Source organism: Buteo buteo, chromosome 2, assembly GCF_964188355.1.
Source record: "Buteo buteo chromosome 2, bButBut1.hap1.1, whole genome shotgun sequence".
Taxonomy (NCBI): domain Eukaryota; kingdom Metazoa; phylum Chordata; class Aves; order Accipitriformes; family Accipitridae; genus Buteo; species Buteo buteo.
The window spans coordinates 43,413,546-43,435,898 of NC_134172.1; the positions used below are offsets into that span (position 1 = coordinate 43,413,546).

General features: G+C 46.2%; 1 protein-coding gene across 5 annotated transcripts in view; it reads right to left on the minus strand.

The window, feature by feature from the left end:
- Positions 1 to 18,118, minus strand: part of THRB (thyroid hormone receptor beta) — a 173,565-nt gene extending 155,447 nt beyond the window's left edge. For 2 of the 5 annotated variants that reach the window (XM_075052391.1, XM_075052407.1), the window contains exon 1: positions 8,132 to 8,177. The gene's annotated coding sequence lies outside the window, so the exon portion shown is untranslated. Of the gene's footprint in view, positions 1 to 8,131; positions 8,178 to 8,362; positions 8,413 to 18,048 lie in introns of those variants that run through there. The other 3 variants (XM_075052416.1, XM_075052399.1, XM_075052442.1) reach the window with 3 other exon arrangements.
- Between the last annotated feature and the right edge of the window lie 4,235 nt (positions 18,119 to 22,353).

Consider the following 22,353-nt stretch of genomic DNA (forward strand, 5'->3'; position numbering starts at 1 on the left):
CACATCAACCCTTGGTCTGGGGCACTTTGGGGAAAGCCTCCTAGTCCCTCCTCCTGTAGCCATCAGACCAGAACCATGACCTGGACAGGCTGGCAAGGCTCCATCCACTCCGCACCCTCTGGTTTGGAGCTACGAAAGCCCCTCACCAACAGATGCCAATAAGAGCACTCTCGAAGCCTGGCTGCTGGGCGCTAACCCCTTCTGCCTCTCATGAAGAAGGCAACGTCCAGGCTTGATGTACTATTAGACAAATGGGGAAAACACTCCACAACCACAGCTGACAGGCTCGATCACAACCAGGTTTGACCATCAACAGTGAACACTGACAGCACTCAGAGCTGTGCTGCGAATGGAGGCCTGAAGGCGAACACCTGTAGGTCCATGTAAGAAACAGGCAGTCTGCCCTCAAGAGAAAGTAAGGCAGCAGACAGAAGGAGATGGAAGCAGCACAGGAAGGGAAGCACCTTAGCCTAGCTGTCCCTCTCCCAAGTATCCTACGCCAAAGCAAGCCATCTTACCCACATCCCTGCAGGTAGTACAGGGAGACCAGGAGGGCTGGCTCAGGGAACAGCTCGATAGAGAGGGTATGACCAGAGCCCTTCCTCACTCAGGAATCAGGGAATCCAGCACTTCCCTGCCCCAGGCCACACCATCCCCACCCACGCCCAACTTCCTAGCAGAGAAAGCGCTTCTACCTTCGCAAAACTGAAGTGTGTTTGGACACAAGGCCTCTTGAAGAGATCACAGTAGAAGATCCTTCTGCCTCGCAAAACACGCTCCCACCATCCACCGACCGGAAAGGCATGGCCAGAATGGCTCCAAGCACGTTCCCTGCATCCCATCAGGAGAGCGACACTGGGTGAGATTCATCTTCCCTTGGTAGAGGATGAAGCAAAAGGGCTTCCCAGGAGGCCTGACTACCAAACCAGTCTCTGGGTTCTCCCAGAGTTCAACGGAAATGAAGACAGCTACCATCAAGATGGCGTCCTGTGCAGCAACCTACTTGGCAAGAAAGAAGGCTTCATACATTTCAGAGGCTACCACCATTTTCACCAAACTTTCACAGTACGTGCCAGTGATCACATACAGACACAGCAGAACTGCCAAGTGAGGGGGGGAAGGGAGGGAGATGCCAAAAGGCAGTGGGACTGGGGACAAAAAAACCACCACCGACACCAAAGAACCCCACAACAACAAAGAACCCAACACTCAGTAATGCAGAAAGACGAGAAGACAAAAGCATAAGGTCTGGTCAATACAATGGCAAGCAGGACTCTTGTCACTGACTTATCCCTTTTGGTGGCAAGAAGACCCTGTCAGAGGGAACCAGGCAGCAGATGACTCCAAGGACAATGCAACCCACTCTGCCAACAGCAGGAGCGTGGCACCTGCCTTCAACATCTGCCAGATTCAGCAACCAGGGCAACTGACAGGGCATCCCATGGGGAAATGAGGCTGGGGATGCCATCTCCATGCATAGGACTCTTTAAGGAAAGAAAATGTCTCTAGCATCCCTGTCCAATTGCTGGCAAAGGAGAAAAGTCTGAAGTATCTGAGGCAGGAGGCTTCAGGGTGAAAAAAAAAAAAAGGCAGCTGAACACTTTACAACAGTTGAATGCTAAGTTGGATAATCAGGTTGGATCCCTTCATGATGCAGAGCTAAGTGATTTTCAACTCAAAATTCACAATAACCAGTGACAAATTACTGCTACATGTGTATGACTTACAGGCAAGAACCACGTGCTCCCCATATTCTACGTAACCAACTGCATTCCCTATGATGTGATGTTCAAAAGTTTCACAGATTCAAATAAAGTTAAGAAAACTGTAGTTTTCAAACACAACTATTACTACATAATGCTAAGCACCCTGAAAAGTGAAGCAGTACCAGCCATGGGCTCTAAACCTTAGTTTATCTGCATATACCCAAAGACACCTGAATTAAGGCTGCATAACCAACCCTAATTCCGGTATTTCTTTTCCTTAGTGCTTGACATTATAACCTTAATAATCAGCAACTTATGCAGTTAAACAGTTGATCCAAGTCCTCTGGCCCAGCTAAGCTGTTTTATTCTGGTCACATAGAGCACTTCAGTAAATCAAATCACTCCAGTAAGTCACATCAGTGAAACAGGCACAACATAAAATACATGCAGTTCAACACTGCATATGAAGTACCCTGTGTTCCAGATATAATTTTTTCTATATTTGTAGAAATAAAACTATACTTTAATATTTAATGGAAGTAATTATTTCGCTTTAAAAATGAAATTTTTCACACATATTTTATAGGCTAATACTCTTCTAATGCGTATGTGCATGGGCATGTATATTCTGGATTTACATGGACAGAACTCTGCACAGAATCCTTCCTTGTTTATCTAACTGGATAACGTGTTTCACCTTATCTTCTTTAGGAGAATAAATGCAATATGGAAAGTAAGACCCTAACTTAAAAAAGAAGGCTCATGATAAACCCTTTCATCTCCTGCAGCCATGAACAAAGTTATTCTAAGCCTTATACAGAAACGCTACAGCTCCTAATTACACTTTGAAGCACCTTGCACACACCCTATTTTTTAAAAAGATGTTTGAAATATTAAAAAAAAAGAGCCAGGAATAAGTTAATAAACCATGGAAATAAAATTATTTTAATGTAAAGCTAGAAAACAGATGGTATGATGTCACATGAAGGCAATCCTACCTGTCAAGAGTTGCAAGGAGGTAGGCAAACGGACCAGGAATGACAAGATCGTGCTAAGGGCAGAGGAAAAAACAATGCTAAAGAAGAAATATTTTCAAATTATTAGTGCTCATTCTTTCTACAGGTAGGAAACGAAGAAGCAGCAGCAGCAGCACTCCATACCTGCTGAAGTACAGCTTGGCTGGAGCACATGCCGGCATAGCTGAGTCGAGATAAATAACGCAAAGTCATGGGCAGGAGGTGCGGAGTTAACAGTATACTAAAGGAGGCCAAGGTGCAAGACCAGGGCAGTGGAAGAAAGACGTGAAGGTCTGCAAATCCATGAAGCATGAGAAAGCAAAAGGCCCAGAGTTCAAGAACATTTTACAGATGTAGATAATGAGAGCAAACATGACACATGACTCAAGGAAGCCGACTTGCTATGGTGATGAAGACAGCTGTTCTTACCCACAGAAGTATATTTTTCTCGTGAATATTTTAAAAATGCTTCATCCATATGTGTGTCACTAAGGTATCAGTTACTGAGCAATTGTCCAATGATCCAACTACTTATGTAGTTGACAAGTACTTCTAATTTTCTTCAAAGAGGTCCTTTATTTTCCTACACCACAGCTGTTCCAAAGCACATCCTACAGTCAAGCAACATTCTTGCTGTACCTGTGGCTTACAGCTCTTGCCTATCAACTCCCATGAAGTGATCCAGAAGACATTCAAACATCAGCGTTAGAATAGGCAAAAATATTTAGCAGGTGAGCAGAATTAATGATCTTCTATCCAAGATAAAAAACTATGCATTGTGTATGCATATATATAAGCAATCTGGTTCTACATGTACCAACTTCACTCCTTCCTCATCCAGCAAAGGAAAGACTTACATTTTTACTTTAAATTCACTTGAAGAGACATTGATCTTCTTGCCCTGTTTTCTACTTTACTATTAGGCAGTTTGACAATCAGTCCTTTTATTACTTCCAATGGAAAACAGAACCCTAATTTATTGGTTTAGGTTCACCAGAGGACACAGAACAGTTCTGTAATCTAGAATGATCACACTGCTTTCATGCGTATAATCTAATTATAACATAAGAGTATCTGCTGGTTTAGTTCATCAGTAAAAATAATTACAATTCTGTATATTTAAGACACTTGAGGATATACAGTAATTTTTTTCTAAACTGCGGTTTATTCATTTATTCTTTGGCTAATTTACTGGTTTAAGTTTCACAGGACCTTTGATTTCTAATAAGCTACAATAGGTCAGAGTAACATGTGAGTTTTTATGACCAAAAGCATTCAGAATTGAACATATGATTTAATTTTTGTATTTCAAAAAAGCATTTTATTTGCTTGCAATCTTATCCTGCCTAGTTGCAGGCTGTTACATGCCCTTTGGCAGTGTGACCATAAGCTGAAAAGGTTAACAACAGAACCAACTTTCCCAACCAATCTTTTTACCTGCGGTGTCCCCCTACCATAACCATGTTGTAAAGTAAAGTAGTTGTGATGAGTAATGGAAATAATCTCATTCACATGTTGTGAATTAAATGAGAGAAACAACTTATGCAAGATTCAATTACTTTATTCAAAATGTCCTCTTGGACCACATACAACAGATGCAATAACAGAGAATTGAAGAAATACAATTCTTTAATCTTTACAGAGAAATTACGTTTATTTATAGTCTGTCCTTGATTTTCATAACAAAGGTTCTCATAACACATGCGTTGCTTGTTTAGTTATCCCTGTAAAATATGTGAAATCCTAGCTCATCCCTGAGAAGAGAGAGTATTTCTCCACTGCACAATGACAAGTTTAAAAAGCGTCAGAAGCAGTACTGCCACACTACTGGCCACGTGAATTATTCTACTAACTTCTTTGATGGAATAAATTAACCCAAGCAGACCCCCGGACTAACATACCTATACTGCATTTTCCACTACAGACCTACCTCAACCACTCAGAAGCTTTACTTCAGTTAAGCAGATAGAAGGAGGAGAGTACCTTTGTGACAGCAGAATTCTGCTGTCCTAAACCTGAAGAGCTACTGAACGGCATGTATTTATTTATTTGAATAGGGCCACGCAGGAGAGAGCCACTTCGGAAATTTGGAAAGGAGGGAACAAAGACCAACTGTGGAAACATTAAGAAAATCTTTCCTGATAGCCCTCTGACCCTGTCTGACAGAAAATTCACAAATTTAGGTCCTGACCACACTCTGTAGAAACCCAAGGCATGGATGTGCTGCCTCGTTCCTCATGGGTAGCTGGACAGTGCCTCTCCAGTATCTCCTCCCTTCCTCCAGATGCTCGCATGTTTTGGAAATCCAGCACGCAAAAGGACAAGACAGAGGAAATAGGCAGCTCTGCATTGCTACCCTGCATCCTGCAGTACAGCTCTGCCTTCTGCCATGACAGCTATCTCCTATTAAAGAGCAAATTAGTTTGGCTGGAAGAATTAGCACTTCCCACGTCCTAGAAGGAAATCCAAGACACAAGGGCTCACAGAAATTGTGCTACCTTCCTTCTCATGCCTTCCCTCATCTCAAGCTATTTACCTGAGCTTCTTTAATATGCATGCCTCTTTTGCCTTCTTCAACTTTTAGTAATAAGCAAACCCCAAATCAGTAAACCAGAATATGATGGAGGAGAGATAATGAGCTCCAGAATTTCCTTTTCCAAGGAGCCAAAATTCCTGGTCTCACCCTTCCGGTAGCAAATGAGATTCTTGCTGGAGGATGTCCTGCCTCAAATCAGGTGAGTTTTTTGAGGTTTCATCTCTTGATTCCCTTCCAAATAGAATCAAATTTCAAGACAGGCTACACTAGACAATAAACTCTGACAAACTTCCATGATTTAAGTTTAGTAATCCTTCTCCTCCCTACTTTTTTCTTGGCTGGGTTTTTACATACATAGCTAAGAGGAAAAATCCTGCTCATCATCAACAAAAGGGAAGCCAGAAGAGGATATATGCCTACCACAGGCATGTGTTATTCTGCAAGCTTCTTTATGGAACACCAGTATCTGTTATCACTAACAACTTTCTCCCCTTCACCTTTAAAAAAAAAAAAAAAAAAAAAAAGCAGCAAACAACCACATACTGAACAACGGAATTACAATATGCACATCAGAGAAAGCATGTCTAAGGACTTCAGATGTCCCACGACCGTAAACTCTTTGAAAAATACCTGAAGAAACCCATCTGCAGGGTAAGCAGCCTTCAGCGAAAGCAGATTCACTTTTTCTAACATCCCCCATTTTGGGGGGAATTGGGAAAAAGCATACATGTTGTCCTCACATAACAGGAAATTATCAGATACTAAAATGAATGCTGTAGCATATAAAAGGGTGAACAAAAACACCACCACCACTTTCTAGTCAGCAAAAGAACATTCCCACACAGGAGAAGGAGACAGCACAATAAATTTGACTTTACATAATGACTTGGATATGCAAAGAATTTCAAAAGCACTGAACAATTTGGAGTAGCCATGATGTGTTCAACACTAGCTCATACAAGACTTGATCCAAACCCACTAAAAATCAATGGGAGATTTTCCATCGACTCTAACAGACTTTGGTTTGAGCCCTTTCAGCTCTGAACATCAGAGTCCGCACAGTTAAAAGCCGATGCAAACCACAGCTAAATCCTCCCTCTTCTAACATGGGAGCCATAGGACATTTAAATTTCCTCAGGACCATCAAGCAGCAGCGCCCTCGGTTTCACAACTGGTACGTCAGGACTAGATTATTCCATCATTAGCAAGTAACAATGGAACACACCAGCTCATCCAAAGGTCACCAATTCAAATAAACTGAAGGAAGGCTGAGACTAATTTAAGGGTCCTGGGACTAATACGAAGGGTGATTTTGAGCCAGTTAGTAGAATAGAAAAAAAAACAGTCTTGTGAGGAAGGAAGTAGGCATATCTAGTTTCACAAAACTTTTGTTGTTATTGTGCCTTAAACAGCTGTTCTATGAGAAAATGAAGGGCTACACCCTCCAGTGACTTACTCCAGCTTCTTTACTTTAAAAAAGGCTATACATTTAAATAGTTATATTGCTTACAGTCCAAAGTAAGGGACAGAACTCAAGCCCCTCACTGTAAGGCAACACTGCTAACTAATGCAACTGCATTTATTAAGTCTCCTGAAAATTACCTTTTTACTACAGAAATTTCTTATAAAGAACTAACCCTTTGCTCTGTTGGTTTTTGTTTTTTGGTTTTTTTTTTTCTCAGATGTTTGTTCAGAAGTTGGGGCTAGGAAAACAGGAACCAGAAAATCTAGGAAATTGTCTCAACACACAAGTAGTACTGAACTGCAAAAGGAAAACAAACTGTTTTATAAAAAGTTCCACAGTCTATCAATTACGCAAACGTATATTTACGACAGACTAAGTTTTGTAAATAAAAGCTAAATATATTACTATAACTAGCAGATGGCTGAGTTCGAATGTATGAATTCTGTGTCAAGTTAAAATAATAAAAGGAACACGTGTATACTGTCAAAAAAAAAAAGTCTCATTCGCCCTCCTGAGTCAGAGCTGGTATTTATTACAGCATTTTTAACCTGTGCTTCTCCTTCCACCACCCGGATTACAGGAGTGCAAACAAGGTTTCTGGGGACCACGGATGTGTCGGGCTCCTGCCACTCACCAGAACAGGTGGGATCGTTTCCACCGGCAAATGGCTTGTCAAGGCTGACAATTTTCCCTTTTCCTTTTTACTCATACGCTGCCTGATCAATCCATCCACAGCAGCTTCCAAGCCTTCCCCTTCTATATTTAGTTAACAATTAACACGTTTGGCTTTTTAACTTCACGGATTTCTGTTGTTGCTGCTTTAGAAAGTCAAATAAAACTTCAATGGATAAACTCTTTAACGGGGAAATACCACCGGTGCCGCAAACATAAATAAATAAGGAAACGCCGGCAGACACGCACGCCGCCGGCTCCCCCCTCCACCTGCCCGGCACCGCCGACCCCCGCGCCGACCAACACGGCCGGCTGCCGCGGCCCCCTCCCCTCCCGTCCCCGCCGGGCCGGGCCGCCGCTCGCCCCCCGCCGCCCCCGGATGCTGCGGGCGGCGCCCCGACGGGCCGGCGGAGCTCTCGCTCTCTTGCTCTCTCTCCGGCAGCGTCCGCGCACCGCTGCCGCCGCTCTCCCCGCCGGTGACGGTTAAACACAGTGAGCGGCCGGGGAGCGCGGCTCGCCTCCCCCGCGCCCGCCCCGCAGCCCGCCGCCCCCGGCACGACGGGGGCACGGCCGCGACGGGGGCCAGCGCGGCGTGCCCCACGGCCGCCCCGAGACGCCGACTGCGGAGCCGGCACCCCCTGCCCGCCGCCGGAGCGCCCGCCCACGCCTGCGACCGGGGCGCGCTGCACCCCCCCCTCCTCCCTCCTCCTCCGCCCCCGCCGAGCGGGTGACTTACCGCCGGAGCGGAGCGGAGCGGCCCGCCTGCCCCGCGCCCCTCGCCTCCCGCCCGCCCGGGCGCGGCGCGGTGCCTCTCGCCGCGTCCCTCCCGCCAGCCGCCGTCTGGCTGCGGACGTGACCTGGATTCCCCCCGCCTGCGCCGCCGCCTCCCGCGGGGCCGCGCACACGCCGCGCCGCGCTGCGCCCCCCCCGGACCGGCCCCGCCCGCCCCGCCGCCGCCGCCGCTCACCTCCGGCCGCGGCGACCCGCCTCGCCTCCGCGCCTCCTCGCCGCCCCGAGCGACGCGCGGCGGAGCGCAGCGGAGCGGAGCGCAGCGTTACGCAACGCGCCCCGCGGCCCCTCCGCGCCGCGGAGAGGGTCGCCGGGAGGCGGGCGCGGGGCGGAGGGAAACCGCGGCGGAGCCGGAGCCGGAGCCGGAGCCGAAACCGCCCCCGGCGGCCACTTGTAGCGCCGCTGGGGCTGGCGCCCGCAGGCGGCCGGGATCCCCCCGGCTGCGGCGCGGCGGGCGGTGCCCGGGCAGGGCGGGCCCCGGGGCGCCGGCGAGTCAGCCCTTCTCCCGTGGGCCCGGGCGGCGGCGGCGGGCGGCGAGGTGCGGGGACGGGGCTGCGGCGGGAGCCGCTGCGAGGGGACCCGCGGCGCTTTTCTGCCACGGAAATTAAAAGCCCGGCGGCGGTAACGCCGCAAGATGCGGCCGCGGATCGCCCTGCCGGAGGGGCACGGGCGTGGGCAGAGGGAGGAGGAGGAGGAGGAGGGCGACTCCCCCGTGGTCGGAGGCCGAAGGCAGCGGCCCCCGTTAGAAAGTCCGCCGCAGGCACGGAGGCCATGCCTCAGCCTCTGGAAGCGGGCACCCGGGCCAGCCGCGGCTTTGCGCAAACAGGCAGTCAAAGGGCTTTTTGATCGCACCTCCTGCATCCCGCCGGGCTGCCCCGGTTATTTACCGCGTCCCTCTCCCAGACGGGCTTTGTCGCTGCGAGGCCACCGTCGCAGGGGCGCCAGCAGCCCCGGTGGGCGCAGGCGGCTGGAGGTCCCGTCCCTGCAGGGATGACCCGCGGGGGCTCTCCCCTTGCCCCCCGCACCTCCGGGTTTGTGGAACAGGCCCGGGCCCGGGGCTGGGCCTTCGGGGCGGCTGGGCAGGCCGCAGGCCCTGCGGCCAGCCGACCCGCGCGGGAGTCCGCAGGGACGAGGCGGGCCGTAACCGGCACACCCGCTCCGAGAGGAAAACGAAGGCTGACGGGCCTCTGGCCTACAAAACCAGGGGAAACCGAGTCTCGGAAACACGATCGCTGCACCTTGGCCCAGCGCAAATGCTGCCTCTTGCTCGTAGCAAGGCAGGCAGTTTTGGGAGGCCGTACGTGCCCTGGCCTTCAGTCACGCTCAGAAGGATGTGCCGTGCCAGGAAAAGGATGACAGTGCATCCCCACCACCCATCTCTAATTCATGAGGCAGGGAAAGCAAGGAAGGAGAAGTACCCAGAGTCTCATTAACAGCTATCAGCTTGAGCGAGTAAGATGGCGTCTGAACTAACAGGCGTGAAAGCAATAGCTACTTGAAAAGAATAAGATCGGTTTGTTTTTCCTTAAGGAATTACAGGAATATTAAACCCTTCTTGCAGTTATAAATCATTTAATGCAAATCATTTAATCCAAACAGAATTTTTACAGGCTCATGAGGCTCACTCATTTTGCCAAGAGTGAGTCATGTACAAATAAAATGAAACCAACAAAGAAAAGAGCTCTCATACCATGTGTATGTGGGTGATCCTTTGAAAAACTTGTAATTATTTTTTTAACTCTACCACAGCCAGGAAGACAGGTTTGTGAAGCAGGAGCGAACCTTGATAACCGAGCTGTAGCCCATCGACGTGTATTTTCCTTCACCCAGAAAAGTAACACAACAGGTCCCTTGTCAGGCCGACAGCAGCAACGGCATGACTGACATATCGGCAGCCCCTCAAAGGCCGCCATTTCAAACCAAGTTGTGTACTGACATACTAAGGAAGCAAAAGACTTCTCAAAAAAAAATTAAAATAATGTTAAGTGATTAATACTTAGTAAAAGAATGCAGTAGGCAGTTAATCCCTCACTTATGGGTTAGTTAAGGACATGAGTTAAACTTCATTCTTCACTCTCCGTGTCATAAATATGTGCTAAACACAGAGCACAGCATGAACCAGTGGGGTGGTGATGCACTGCTCTGCAATGACTAAAATGCAGGGACGCAAAGCCACGTGGTAGTGAGAATGGGAGCCTTAAAACGTGTCATCATCTCCATCGAATGAAGCTGATCCAGAAGGCCGTTCACTGACAGGAACAGCAAGTGATTGTGGATACTAGAGCGCTACAGCTTCCTAGTACATCTGGATGCCGACTCCCCGCATCATCTGGAAGACGTATGTCGGAGTATGTCGAAGTGCTCCTCTAGCCACCTACTTTGTGTTTTGACATGAGGACAGATGCTCCTGGGTCCTCGCGTGACCACAGTCTCCCTTCCACCTGCCTGGCCAGAAGACGATACTGCCTATGGACTGTAAGTCCCCCGCGTGCAGTAGGACAGAAACGGGGTAGGAGTCCAACAGCATTTTGGTAACAAGTCAAGGGGTTGGACTTGGGGCAATATTGCTGCCCAGGTCCAGTGTGTGGTGTGGACACCAGTGGAGCAGAGGGCCCCAGATTTAGGCAATCCAGGACCCTAGGCCCTCTGTGATTTTCACTATCAGTGGCCCCCTCAGTGCCTGAAACACCACTCCCCCCTGGCAGAAAGAGAGGTCTTCTTGTTCCCTTCGGGAGTTTGAGGGAATCTCTGCTTGCCTTGTTGCTACCAGGGATGTGCTGTGTCTACCATGCATTCACATAAACGCTTTTCTTACACAGAGACCGTGAGACGTGGGTTCAGTACAACAGCAGGGCATGTAGAATTGCTTCTGAAATGCTGCAGTATCTGTACTACCTGACCTGGAGCAGGCACTGAAGAGGGAGGGAGCAGCAGAGGGAGGGAGCACATAGCTTGTATGGCCAGGAGAGTAATGACAACATTTTCCTCCTCCTTGACAACAGAAGTTCAGGTCATCTACAGGCGTAAGCTCCCACTGCATCCCACTGTGTCCCACTGCACCGTGTTACCCGCAGGCCATGACTTTGTTCACAAATACAGGAGTCGGAAACTTCCTTCAGTTAAAAAGCAACCTAACACTGACCTCGTCAAATGACCAAGAGTTGGACCAGGAGTGCATAGGATGTAATCCAGCTCTGAGATGAGCTGGAAGAGAATCTATACATCTTTCATAGGGCTCTTGTCAATGAAACAGTATTTTTTCTTTCACATTTCAAAGCACAGACATAACTTGGTACCCTTGTGGATTTCAGCTTTTTATCCCTTACTGCTCTCAATTTGCTTTTCCTCCTAAATAATTTTGTCTAGCTTTCATACCTGGGGGATGGGCAGGCAGGGGAGAACATCAGTTCAGCTGGGCTTTCTAATGGTAATGGACATCTTGCATCTGCCATCAACTGGCATATTGCCTTGTTACGGGTTCTTTCAATTGTTTTTGCCTATGGATCTTTGATTTTAGAATGGTTGCTTGGCAAATCAGTTCAGATACAAATGACTGTGTTTTTCTCAGAAGTATTACACACCTCATCTGTTCTTTTTTGAGGAGGGGTGTTACTAATTTGTTTATACACAAGCAGGCAGATAGCACAGGCAATGAAACACGGGCTAAGGAAGCAGCTGAATCACTTGACCACCGAGCACACATTAGCTGGTGGACAGAGGAGCCCCTAATCAGTTTCTGAAGGAACATCTTACAAAACATGCAGGTTTTCTTATTATTTGTAATTTCTCAGGCCTCTTATTTCTTCAGTCCTCTGAAGCATGTACTACAGCACATGGGAAAATGGTGACTGAAGACGAAAACGGTTACAGTAAAGCAGCCCAAAGTGTCAGTAGTTTAAGATCCCTCTGGAGTCTGCTGATTAAATGAGAACCTCACCTTTTGGCAGACAAAGAGAATCCAAACCATTTTGTTTTAAAAACCTTACAAGGAATGGCGAAATCAGGAAGCATACATGCCCCTTTACCAGTAGTGGGCCAGCACAGCAGGAAATCATCCTGTGTGGGTCCCTCTTTAAACCACGGATAACCAGCGCTTATACGCACAACAAAACTACCAGGCAGTACGTGAATACAATGACTTTAGATTAACTTCCATTTATTATTAATGATAGCCGAGACCAATCTTCTCTAAATGCCATGAAAGACTTTAAAAAAAGTTGGTGTTAACTGAAGGTATTTGGCCAACATCCTCTAGTCTTTGGAGCAAACATCGTTTCCTGCAAAAAATTGATAATAAACCACTAATACTATATACTGTTTAATTCTTTTCCTCTTTGATTTCCATTTCACCATACAGTGTAATATATGTCTGTTTCAAGATTTCTGGGGAACCTAAAAATAACCTAAGGTAATAATACTTTGGTTTTGCACAGAGATCCAATTCCCTCCTGCCATCAGCATTTGAGGGGAACCACAGCAGATGTGTAAGAACAGAAGAGAAATGAATGAAAATCGAGACAAATAGGAAAGAAAAATAAATAACCAGAAGGAAAGCAAAAGAGAGAGAAACAAACCTAGAGGCACAATCTAACCTTCAATACACAGTTCATATCCAATTTTGATCTTCCACAAAAAAATACAGCAGGGAATTTTTTTTCAAGTTATGCAGGGATGTACATGGCACAGGACCACAAAACCAAATGAACAAGGGCAAAAAAATCTGAACTGAAAGAAAAACGGCAAGATTCGGTTATCACCAGAGAATATTTTTAAGGTCTGTGTTTCTAAATTGCAACAACAAAGTATCGAGGAAAACATTCTTAGCCCTCCTACACTGAAGCAGGCTTCCAGACTAAATAGGAATTTGTGCATATTCTCCTTTTTATTGCAAAAGCTGTTTTACTAAAAAAGGCTATTTGGACTGTCATCAAAGTATGATGTGGAGGTTCAAGAAAGTTCAAAACGGATCAGACAATTTATGGTCAATAAGTCTATTGATGGCTAGTAAACATTATGATGCAATCCAGTGAAATCTCTGGCTCAGGAAATTCCCATAACCTCTGACTGCCAGAAGTTAGGAAATCCTACACTTGTCCTATTTCTTCCAGCCATTCTGCAAGCATCCTCTACTCATCCCAGTCAAAGGTGACTGGGCTAGAAGGGCTACTGGAGTAAGCAAAACCAGTAGTTCATACTTCTTACGCTCTGAAGAGATGATCAAGGCCATTCTTTTTATGTTATGCTGCCAGCTGTAATGAATTTTTTAATGATCCAAGTCATGGCTCCAAATCTCATAAAAATGATAGTCGACCTAGTTTGGATTTCCCCAAAATACACAGCAGAAGCAACTCCACATTAATAAATTAATGGCAAAAGTAGGTGACAAATGACAGGCTTCATTAGCTCAGATCTGTAGCTTCTCCTTCATATTGAATGGGATGGACAAAGGGTGAGATGGGCACACGAGTAAGGACAGCCCGTCAGGCAAGAAGAAATAGCATTTAACTGACCTGCAGAAAAGTCTCTAGTTTGAAGTGGGTGTGATAGCACCAAAGGCTTTGCAAATAGATCCCTTTCAGCGGTGGGTAAGAGACATCTCTTTCGAGAAGAATCAAAGCAAGAGTGAATGCAGCTCTGAGAGAAGGTAGAGCAGGAAGATGGCTAGAAATCCTGTTGAAACCAGATCACTTGTCCCAAACCACTGTGGTTTCAGTTAAAAGATTAGGGCTTGGAAAGGCTCCTGCATTTGGAATAATTATAACTGGGTTACTCTGAGGGAAAGCTAAAACCCACTGGGAAGAGGCTTGATTTCGGAGGCCTGACAGAAGCAAGAGCTTTGCAAGTTCTCCCATTCCTAATCTAAGACCATATGGAGCTCAACTACCAGGTGGTGAAGGAACGTGCAGCTCATCGTATTCGAAATCAACTTGTTCTTCATAAGTGAGCATTACTACGGAAAACATAGCAAGAAACATAGAGATGCCAGGAAACAACCTCCATCTCTAAGTAAAAAATAACAAAAACTAGGAATTGAGATTCCACCTTTCTACTAAGCTCAGAACAGAACGTAGAAGCCTCGTATCTCTTCTCTGGAGAAGACGAGGACATCTACTCATTTCAGTAAGTGAAAACATGTAAAATAATGCACTATCATCTTTCCATTCATTCTCTGTCTCTTGCTTTAGCGGTATTTTGCTAAGTTTTATTTTAGCAGGCCTAAATCATGGAGCGAATGAGATCACTTTACCATCTTCATCCTGAATCCAATCATAGCTGGATTTCTGGAATAATTCAGAGACATGCACAGAGTTTTCTTTGAAGTATTTTGGTTCCTAAGTTCTCTTCAAAGGTATGGAAGAGAAATATTACCATGGTGCTAGCAGAAATGCTGTAACGGTACAGCACTATAATTCTATTATTTTACAATGGCTGTTGCCATTTTTTGCTCCAAGTGTAGCACATAGTGTAGTATATATACCTGCTCAGTGTAATATGTAGCACTGGTACAGTTCCAACAGTCATATTTCAGTAAAGGCCAATATAAACACGATTTGCCTGACATACAAGAGGAAAGCCTACTCTGAGTGTGATTATGGGCTTCATGTTGTGATACTTATGCTAATAGTGTCTGAAAAAAGAAGCAGTTCCTTCCCCTAGAAAACCTGATCTGCCAGGAATCCCAGAAGATGCTTTGGAGGCCAGCTTGAAAAATCTCCCTGTAGGACCTGCCAAGGAAGACTCCTACTTTAGTCAAACTCTGGCTTTTCAAGTGACCTTACCCAGTATAAGCGTGCTGCAGCAGAGTGGCAGCGTTACCCAGTTTGCATAAGTCTTTGCAGAGGAAAGTCCTTCAGTAAAAGGTCTTGCTTGACTTCTAAAGAGTAAATATAGTAAGCCATAGCATAGCACAGCACTCAGCAGTGCTATACTTTTTTATAGTTACCTGGTCAGCCAAAACCCATTAACATTAAAATTAAAAAGCTAACTATGACCCGAATACAATGAGAAGTATTATGGGAACACCTACAGATCCTACCTGGTGCACTCAGACCCACGGCTATGAACTCCTGGAACAAATTAGAAACTGGCGCTACCGTAATAGCTGGGTATCTCCTTTCTTTAGGATGTATCTGAATGAGCAAAACATGAACAAACAAGCAATGGATGAGACAGATAACTAGCTAATTCCAACATGCAGGAGCCTCCTGCTTGTAACTCATCCACTCTAGTCAGCCCTCTGACTATTGAAAAAACTATCCACCAAATCTATACTCCTGTACCAGAGCAATAAACAAATTAGAAATGCACAGAAACAGGCTGAACAACTTGCATGTTGTTTTTAAATTATCTTCATAAAAAGGAGAACTTGGGGAGGAGCTGTGGATGATTAGAAACTGATGATGGCATACACTGCCTGCTTTTTCTCCCTCCAAACATAGCACTTCATTTCTTCCAATTCACTAGGTCTTCAGACACACCGAGAGCAGCTACTTGTTCTTTCTAAAGACTTTTTAGAAAGCTGGCACTTACCCTTTTAGCACTGTCAAGAGGAAATAAACCTTTGAAGAAATCTTACCTACTGAAACCACTTTTTAATGCTCTAATGATTTTTTGAAAACAACTTGAATTTTGCCCAAAATGTCATTACAAAACAGAAGGAAAGCACTTATCCACCCTGACTATAGAATTCCTGATACAACATGATAATCATCTGAACGGAGGAGATTCTCCAGAAAAAGTGTGTATTCACTGTTTATTACAGTGCCGTGTTTCATCATTCAACATTGCAAATGCCCATTAATAAAACAGCATTAATTGGTTTTATAACAATTCCAGTTCAAAATCTTCTTTTTGGAACTCTAATTGATCCTCCAAATGAGCTTTATTAATCATTGACGAAAAACTGGCAAAATCCTACACTGTATTTTGGCAACCTTTCAAAACGTCCAATTAGGTCAAATCAAGAAAGCTCTAGAAACCAATTACAGCAGCACTCCTAAGCCAAAAAAACCTCATTGTACTCTGAAACAATTGCAACATTATAGGAAGAAAACCCAAACCAAAAACCTCAATCATGATCTGGTTATGCACCTGAAATACCACCTCCATAGAAACATGCCAAATGGCCACTCCTTGAACCACATTAATTAATGATATTTGCTCACAGATTTTCTTTATCAGCGTGATAAATGTCACCAAGCAGTTCACCGTAAGACAGCGCCAGCTTGCTCCCCTTCAGCAATTTTCTATACATCTCATCTTCAGCGTTCTAATTTCACATGTATACAAAGTCTTGAGTTTCATGTGTTCTGTATCTCACCTGCATGTTTGTACATTAACAAATATGTTGACAATGTGATAAAAATAATCTTGGCGGCAAGAACAATGGCAACCTTTATCTAACTTCCCAAGAATGTGATCTTTGCTTCGGCAGCACTACTGCACGTACAGCCATAGGTGCTGGTGGGCTGTTTGAGGTGTGTGTTGCTGCCAATCCTAATCCCACCACCCACAGTTCAGAATTAATTAGGACTTGAAGATGCCAGAGGGAAGCAAAACAAACAAAAATAGCATTTTAATTAACTGTAAACAATAATTAAAATTCTGCATTATGTTTAGTATCTGCACATTTCTGGACTTAACTGCAGTGACTCTGAATCTAATGAGATCATCCAACTAAATCCCAGAGGACTGGACAGATCTCAGATCCTAAGTGTATCTCCTATTATATCTCAGAATGGTAAATAATTCATGCATCCTTATTGTGAAGACCAGTAATTAAAAATTCAGAAAACACTGTAAATGAACCAAAATCCATATACCCTGGCCAGACTAGAGGAGAACAAAATGTGCACATATATAGTAAGTAGGTTTTGAGTTTCCAATTCCAGATGTACACTTGTTCTGCAATTCCATAACACAATCGTCCCCACTTTACTTAGTTTAGTTCGCTATTTTATTATTTATTTACTTACTTATTTACAGTTCCCTTTTAGTTTTTTTATTAACCTGTCATTATACCAACAAAATTAGGAAGGTGGTATTATACAACATTCTTTTGTCAAAGTCACAGAAGTTACTTCCAACGTTTTCCACTCCAATGCTCTTTTAATTACAATGTTGAGACACAGAGCCCTCTAAGTTTCTTCCTATCTATTTGTCCTGCTTTTGGCTGGAATAAAGTTAAATTTTCTTCTTAGTAGCTGGTATAGTGCTATGTTTTGCATTTAGGATGAGACTAACGTTGATAACACACTGATGTTTTAGTTGTTGCTAAGCAGGAATTTTCAGCTTTTCATACTGCCCTGCCAGCGGAGGCTGGGAGTGCAGAACAAACTGGGAGGGGACACAGCAAGCACACCTGACCCAAATGAGCCAAACGAGTATTCCATACCATATTACGTCATTCCCAGTATATAAACTGGGGGGAGTTGGCTGGGGGGCACTGCGGCTTGGGGCTTGGCTGGGCATCGGTCAGCGGGTGGTGAGCAACTGTATTGTGCATCACTTGTTTTGCTTATTCTGTTATTGTTGTTGTTTTTTTTTCCCCCTTCCTTTTTCTGTCCTATTAAAGTGTCTTTAGCTCAACCCACGAGTTTTACTTTTTTTCTTTGATTCTCTCCCCCATCCCACTGGGTGGGGGGAATGAGTGAGTGGCTGTGTGGTGCTTAATTGCTGGCTGGGGCTAAACCACAGCCGTATTTTAGTTACTCAGCTTTCTCTGCCATTTGATCTTCAGCTGGCTAGTTTACAAATTGGATCTCATCAGTTCATCTGAACACACAGTATTACATTCCCTCAACTCATGCCTGAAACAGTCACCTGTCATTCAGAAGTCAAACCTCTCAACAAAAATCTCCTTACCTTCACCAGGAGGACTGGTAAACTTCCTGAAGTTTTACTTTACCATGAGCTTGATCAAGGGTCACCACCAGGACCTAGCCATACAGAAGAAAGTCAAGGGTTTGTCTTGCGCCCATCTCTAGAAACCTGAAGGAAAACATCTGTCTGAAGTAACCACGTGCCTTTTGTATTCTGTCATTTTCCAAAAATGGCTAGACCAAACCTCTTAACATTTATTAACTACAGCTAAAACTTTAATTCACAAAAGGAAGATAACCCAGCTCATAATACCATTTATATAATGGACTCAATATTACAGCCCCCAATTTCTCATTTGAATTATAGCCACTACATGGCAGACAAGTGCAAAGTTTTAACTAGTATGTTGAAAGCTTTGTGTGGATCCTTTTCTTCCTCCCATTATTTGTTTACTAATCCATTAATATAAAAATCAGGGAATGTTTGGAAGATCCTGCATATCTCTAGCCCTCTTTCAGCTTGAGTTTCATAGGTTCCTCAGGTTTCATAGGTTTCATGTATTCTCCCTTACATTTTGCTAAACTAGTAGGTACAGAAGATGAACTGATTAGGAATGCTGTGATTACTGTTTTCACTTCCATAGCACATTGTTTGAAATGCAAATTGAAGAATTGTAACGGAAGTATTAAGAACTTCATAAAACAGTAAAAACAGACTGGTAGGTATTCAGGAAGCCAAGGTCAGACCCAAGTGTAAGGTCTATGTCAGGATGTATCCTAATGTAAGGATATCTTTTGTTAGAATGACTGCCATTATTTAGGACTGATTGCAAGTGTGGCTGAATTGCTTTGTTGACCTGGAAAGGTCAGGAAGTTTACTCTGTTTTTCCTCTCATTTTATGTATGTCACGCCTTTTCTTTAACCATCTGTACTCTCATAACTGCACCACTTCACTACTTTTGTCTTTCTACAAAAGCTTTCCTTGCATTTTCCTTTTTATTCATGTATTATTTTTTTTTCCTGTTACAGTGGCAAACAACCCATTAAAAGTGCTACATTTCCTTTGGGTGGATGAAGAAACCAGTAATTGCCCCCCTTTCTTTACATGAAACGCTGTTTTGCCATGACCTAGAAGGCCCAGCTTGGTACAGGATAGCTATAGGCTGCTCTCTGGTCTGAGGGACATCCTGTAACAGACCATACCTCATAGTCGCGTACGTGCTGCTGTATGAGAGCTGCTGAACCTCAGCCCTTATCACAGCTGCTCCTTCTGGTTGGTAATACTTTCCAGGAAACTGCCTCACAATCTTTTGTCTCTCAGATGTATATAAAATCTGTATTTCCTACAAGTACCCTTGGTTTGCAGTGCCTCGTAAGGGAGTTTCAGTTTTTCCGCCTTAACTTATTGGCCTTCCTTCTGACATCCCCCCATTGAGGCAGATACAGCGTTCTGTACCGGCTATTTTCCTACTTAGTCTTTTTCCGTTTCCTGGAAAAGCAGCCCTTAGCACATTCAGGAATTTCTCAGGTTTCTCCAGTGCATCTTCATTTGCCCAGAAAACAAATCAGTAAGATCTCAGGGTCTGGGGTTCTAGTTTTATCTGCTGTCCACATAGCAAAACTAGCCCACAGTTCCCTAGGACAGAAGTTTTGCATCCGTCCCTCCCAGATGAAAGTCTCCAGGAAGGTCTGTAGCAGTTCAGCTACCTACTTATGCTCTGTTTCCCGCTCTCTCTTCCTAATCCTTTTCCACAACTTTTCTACAAGCTACTTCTCTGCTTGTGCCTTGCTCAGGTTGATCTCCAGATTGCAACAATTTGTGTGATGAAAATAATCGTAATTAAAACCTCCTTCGCCTCAGCTGCTTTCTGAGTAATACTAACTTGTGTCTTTTTCGTTTGACTCTCTTAAGCTGGTCAGCTAACTCCAAAATTACCTTCTGAAAATGTTTATGTTACCCGGAGCACTTCAACTTCTTATTAATAAGAAGTTTCCCTCATTATCAAAGACATTTCTTTGGATTTCGCTTTTTTCCTCAGCCTTTTTTCCCAAAACTTTTCCACTTTAGGTTTTTCCACGAAAACAAAGCATTGTTGTATTAGCAGGTTCCCTTTCTTTCTTTCTGTTAGGCCTCATTTTTTAAGAGATTTCCTTTTTAAATCTGAGACAATATGTCTTTCTTCATTTCCCTAATAAATCCCGATACCATTTCCCAAGCCTTTTTTTACTAACAATGCCTTCTCATTTATCCTGTCCCGGTTTTATCTCAACTGCTCAGTATAAGTTTATATCAGAAGCTGTATAGTTTTGTTCTATGTTTATTGATTCAATGAAAAAGACCAAGACCTTAAACTTTTGCAGCCCAACATGCTGTTGTGCTTTGAATTCTTAACCAAGTTTTACTCCTTTTGGCAGTCTTGCTTGTACAGATAGACTCTACTAACTTTTTTTTAATGATACGCAGTATCTTTCTGCTTTCCTTTGCAACTGGTTTAGCACCTCAGTCCCCTGCAGTATTTTCTTTCAGGTATAGTTTCTGGGAAAACAAATCTTTAACATGTGAAAGAGCTGTGATTTGACTAGCCTATAGATATGTTCCGCAGTGCTCTCTTTTCATCGAGGCTCTTTCTGCTTTTCACTGCATCCATGCTGCACGACCTAGTAGAGCGTCCTTCTATGACGATGGTGGTCACCTCACAACACATGGCAATATCTGGACCCGGGAAAGCCCCAATTTCCTCACCAGAACACTACTTTTCTGGTCATATGGATTGAGCACAAGTTGCAGGGACATTTCTTTTTTTGCCCAGAGGTGCTTTCCTAGTCTAATAATAATAAAATAATCTCAGATCTTTATCACAGCCTTAGTGAGCAAGAGCTGATCCTGCCTTGCTTGCAGCTGATGGTGTTTTGCCACTGTTTTGGTGAAAAGGAAGCTCTGTCCCTCATGGAGGAAGACTGTGCTATGACAGAGATGCGAGACACGAGAGCCAGGACATGCACTCTCTTCTCCTCAGCTCTGCCACCTGTTGCTGCAGGACTTAGGAAAAGTTAGTCTATATTCCTGTGTCTTGCACCTTCCACATAATGCGTAGTCTGTGTTAGTTTGTCTGCATCTCTCCCGCAGAAGCATCCCACGGAACTCACTCTGCAACTGTATGATTTTCCATGCGGCACTGAGTTCACTCGACTAGGAGGCCAGCAGCGCCTACTTTTTTAAAAATACTGGTTAATTATCCTTCACAGCCACAAGTACAATTAACAAACGGCGCTGTTACCACATTCGCAGAAGGGTTCCTACAACTTGTCTCAATCTGTCAGCTGGTCACAGAGTACTCTCTGAACGATAACCGCACACGGACGTTGCCATGCATGGCCTGAACTCCCCAGCGTCTCTCAGCCGTCTCCCGTGCCACCGTCCCAGCTGGGCTCAGCGCTCCCACACGCTCCGAGCAGCGACAGCAGCGTGAAGCCCCTGGGAAGCCGCCCCCCCCCCCCCCCCCCGCAAAGTCTCCGCCGCTCCCAGGGGTGGGGGAAAGGGATGAACGCTGCAGAAGCAGCAAAAGCGACGCGGCCCTTCCCGGAGCCTGTTGTCTTCCCGTGCAACGAGTAAACACATCTGGTAAACCGAAGGACGGGCGGACACTCGGTAGCTGAGGCTGCCCTGGCGGCTCCGGCCCCGTCCTCGCACCCGCGGTCAGCGCGGGGAGCGCCGGGGCCAGGCGGGGAGCCCCAGCACGGCTGGCCAGGGGAGGGAGCGCCGTTCCCCGGGCGGCGGCACACCGGGGCCTCCCCGCCCCGGCGGCAGGCCGGGCCCCGGGCCGCTGCCGCCCGGGCGCCTCCATCCCCCGGCGGCGCGCAGCCGCCCCGGCCGAGGGCCGGCACAGGGCAGCGGCCCCGGCCCCCCCCCCCGCCGCCCGGCGGAACCCCCGCGCGGGCTTCCAGCCCCGCCCGGCCGCCGCTCCGGCCCCGCCGGCCCGGGGACGGGAGGGGAGGGGAGGAGGGGGGGGGCTCCCCCCGGCCCCGTCGCCGCGGCCCGGCGGCCGCCGGGGGAGCGGGGAGGGACGCGGGGAGTCTCACCTGCCAGAGGCGAGCGCCGAGCGGGAGGCGCCGGGGCGGCTGCGGCGCTTCCTGCGGCGGGAGGCGGGCGCTGTCCCCGGCTGACCCCGCGGGGCGGAGGGGGGGGGCGGCGGCGGGACGCGGGGCCGGGCCGGCCGGGCGGCCGCCTCTCCGCCGGGGAGGGAGGCGGCCGGGAGCGGGGCCGAGCGGGGCCGTGCGGCGAGGCGGCGGCCGGTGGCCGCTCCGGCGCTGCGCGCTGTCATGGCAGCGCGGCCTGGCGCGGCGCGG